General features: G+C 35.9%; 1 pseudogene; it reads right to left on the bottom strand.

The window, feature by feature from the left end:
* Nucleotides 1–2526: 2526 nt before the first annotated feature.
* Nucleotides 2527–3263, bottom strand: LOC114937887 (uncharacterized; annotated as a pseudogene).
* Nucleotides 3264–4389: the final 1126 nt, after the last annotated feature.

A 4389-nucleotide genomic window follows, 5' to 3' on the forward strand; every position in this document is an offset into this window, starting at 1 on the left:
GATTCGACCATACGGGCTGTGATCCTTTTCAAAAATACAGTAGAAACATCCTAAAAAATTGATATAAATACAATCAGAATCACCAATTAAAACGAACCATGAACAGCAAATTAGAGACTTACAATGAGTTACAGCATATCGTCTTTAAGATGTAAGAATAAATTTATGCTTCGGAGAGATTTAACTTATGACAAGAAAATAATTTATCCGTTTCGCTTATGTCATCTTGCCTTGACAGAACACACAATACTAACAATAATATTCACGCCAAAAAATATGTGAAAGGTTACATCAATTTCTAAACAATCATACATCGTGCTAAAACTTTCTGTGTCTTTTTGTAAATTAATTGTGGAATTTAATTTCTTAATAAAGTACATTTCGGCAATTTCTCTTTTTCTTCTATTATTTTCTTTATGCAGGATTGAAGGATTAGACCAGTCGAATTCATGGCCCATATTAATTCTGTGCTCGCTAACAACAGAAAAATTACTCGTTCTTAATATTGCGTCGATGTTCGTTAATCCTTGTACCAAGATGTCTTTTTGTCTGCCCTACATAATTAGAGTCACAATCATTACACGTGATACGATAAACTACGCCGGTTTGTTTTTATTAGTATCTAAATTATCTTTCCCGGTTTTTATTAAACAATTTAGTTTTTTGGGGATGGTAAAAATTACGTTAAGATTCTTTTTCTTTAGAAATCTATAGATGTCATTAAAAAACCGATTACAATATGGAATGACAATGAAATTATCCTTCGAAACATCTTAAAATTTTTTGATCCACATTGCTTATCGGGTGTGACAATTTGTGGGTTCTATCATTAACATATTTATTAATGAGATTATCCGGGAAACAATTGTTTTTCAATATGTTTTTTACAATTTTTAAATTCGAGTCGTGAAACCGTTTATTAGATAAAAGTATTGCATGGTCGACTAGATTAATAATGGTATTAATTTTATATTTTATCGGATGATTTGAGAAAAAATTAATATATCTTCCTGAAAATGTTGGTTTTCTGTATCAATTAGTTATAAGCTTATTGTCATCCCTACAGACAATTGTATTTAAAAAATTGAGTGAATTATTAGTTTCAGTCTCATAAGTAAAAGTTAATCTCGGATGATAACTATTAAACGCTTTGCCTACCTCTAACAGTTTGTCATTAGGGAGGACCATGAATATGTCGTCTACATATCTATAAAAACACGGTGTTTTGAAACCAAGTACGGACAAACAATTTGTTTCAAGATCCTCCATTACAATATTTGCGAGTATGGGGGAGAGAAGTGAGCCCATTGGATTCCCATAAATTTGTTCATAAGCTACCCTATTAAACATGAAACTAGTAGAATTCAATACCATGTCAATCGCATGACTAAACTGCTGACACAGAAAGTTTTAGCACAATGTATGATTGTTTGTTTAGAAATTGATGTAACCTTTGACATATTTTTTGGCGTGATTATTATTGTTAGTATTGTGTGTTCTGTCAAGGCAAGATGACATAAGCAAAACGGATAAATTATTTTCTTGTCATAAGTTAAATCTCTCCGAAGCATAAGTTTATTCTTACATCTTAAAGACGATATGCTGTAACTCATTGTAAGTCTCTAATTTGCTGTTCATGGTTTGTTTTAATTGGTGATTCTGATTGCATTTATATCAATTTTTTAGGATGTTTCCACTGTATTTTTGAAAAGGACCACAGCCCGTATGGTCGAAACGTTAAAATAAATATACATATATTAACAACTCTAATTTGTAGCCAGTGTCGTCAGTTCAATATCTATACCCTTAAAAATATAAACCTTATATACATACAATCCGCAAAACAAATTAAATGTTATTCTCCTCCTTATTCAAACTGTCCGGCCGTCGGAGTGTCTCCCTAACGGTGACCATCGTCAGGAAGGAAGCAGAGCACTTAAGGGGTTAGGCCAATCTAGAGTCCTCAAAAAAGGCCTAACTTTGACAATTTATTCTGGGAGTAAGGAAAAAGAAATGGAATTTCTCTCTTTCAGGCTTTATTAAACATGTATTTGAGTGTATAAAAAAATTTTTATTATGACATTTTGATACAAAATGGCGGCTACTGGGCCAATCTTCGGAATCACTTTTTTCAAGAGGGCCTCTATGGGCGACGGTGATTCTAGGAACTCGTGCTATCTGAAACAAAATAAAGAACGGGATTTTAATCTACATAAGATTTGCTAGTAAAGTACGTATGTTTTTAGCTTTACATCAATTTTTCGCAAAATGGCGGGCGGACTTGTAAAAAAAAGGTTCAATTTTTGACCGAAAAAATGAGCAGTAAATTGTTTATAAAAAAAAAAGTTGCAACGATAACAAAAAAATCGTACGTAGTTTACTAGATAACGTTACTGTGAAGCTACAGTTAAAATTTCAAGTGGATACGTGCGATAGTCTCCGAGTACCATCGTCGCCCGATTTGAAAAATGCAGTTTCAAGAAAAACGCGTTTAAAGTTTTACGTGCTGAAAATTTTGTTATACCTTCAGTCTGCGATGCCTGCGCCGTACATTTCACCTTCCATGGACACGTGGAACTCATCTTCTTCCTTTCTGGATGCCTTCTGTTCGATTCTAGATCTTCTTGCAGCATCTGAGAGCGAACGATCGGATAATTTGATGCGGTTTTGATCAGTCTCTTGACAGTAATTATAGCAGTTTGGCCCAATTTTGATGCCTATGTTCTGCATGACTCTCATGGCACTTGTGAGGCCATCATTATAAGTACCTGCAGCTATATACAGCTGTGTCAAGTACATTTTTGCCACTGGATGTCACTTTTGGGGCCATCGACCATACTGTAGCGTTGAAACTCTCATTACTGTTTTGAGTGAAGCCGCCTATGCAACGAGTGAGTAGGTCATCACTGGTTAATTTTTCATAAATTGGAGTTATAGTCTTGTACACTTCTTCATGTAAAGGTGGTTTATGTGTATATTCGTCCAAAGTTCCAGTGGCCTTGGCCCTTTGCCACGAGCACCACGAATTTTCTCCGCTCGGGCAGTGATCGTGCTTGGGCTTGGCATCTGTTGATAATTTGTGATCTAGCGTTGCGTAGATCGCAGTCCTCATTTTCTCTACAGAATCATGATTTCTGCGTATCGCTAGACCATAATAAATTGACAGTTCATCGATCAATTTGCCAGTTAGTTTACCTTTTCCGCCGAGGCCCTTTGTTTTCTTTTTTAAATTCCGGAGATGCGTACCCATGCGTTTCTGGACGTGATCGAATACAATACACTCTTTTTTCTGGACAATCGAATCTTCATAAGGTGATGAATTTACAATACCCGTATATGTCTTAGAGTCTCCATCTCCGATATAGCTAGTATATTTCAGGTTGTGTAAAGATTTAGAGCGCTGGAACATTTCGCAAACAGCATTGACTTCCATGAGGCCCGAAGAGCCCTCGTGGTTAGCTTGGCATTCGTCGGCAAGGGTTTCCAACCATTCCTTGTAATTTGCTGTACTTTCCTTCGTTTTCCAAAATTCGCATGCTTTACAGTACTTACATTTTACCGAAACGTCCACAACTTTACCAGTCTTCCATCCAATTAGCGAGACGAATCCAAAAAGCGACGAGAATCCTCGTTTTCGCCATGATCCATCACCGGACACAGCTATTCCTCCGGAGTTACTCGATTCATCGGTTTTTCCTTTTTCCTCTTGAGCAGCTTTCTTCATACTTTGCTCACACATTATTTCTGCACCACTATGAATACATTTCACTAAAGAGTCATAAAATGAATGAAAAATCGGCCGTGGAAGATCCATGAATGCACAAAATTTTTGTATGCCGTGTAATCCCACTCCGATTAATCGCATTGCAAGAATGATTCTGCGATTAATTTTGGATGCTTTATCAATAAATGAACAGCTCGGAACAAAAACTTTATCGCATTCTTTACACGTAATCACAATCTTGAAACCCAAGCCACGATTTCCCGTTTCGGTAAATTCTACATCGGACTTACACTTTTTACAAACAACTACTTGAGAAATTGCTGTAAACATTGTCAAAAAGTCTATCATCTTGTATCCAACACTAGGATTCACTTCAATATCATCTGAATTATTTGCAGATAATTTCTTAGCAGACGTACCAACGTTCTCACTAGGCTGCTCCATTTCAAAGCGATTTAACGGACGCTGCCGCTTTGAAATGCTTGGTCCATCTGCTTTGGATTTCCGTCCTCTTTTGCCTTTTTGCACCGAATAAACTGGCTTCTTGTCATCACTCATATTGTTAACAATGATAGTTTATCAGTAAAAACCACTGTAGTCAATAAAATAAAATAAAATAATTCGTTAAAGCAGAAAAATTAACGAAAACAAAAAGAAGCGTTCAC

The sequence above is a fragment of the Nylanderia fulva genome, unplaced genomic scaffold (genome assembly GCF_048542155.1).
Source record: "Nylanderia fulva isolate GAGA-0341 unplaced genomic scaffold, ASM4854215v1 Scaffold226, whole genome shotgun sequence".
In the NCBI taxonomy this organism is placed as follows: domain Eukaryota; kingdom Metazoa; phylum Arthropoda; class Insecta; order Hymenoptera; family Formicidae; genus Nylanderia; species Nylanderia fulva.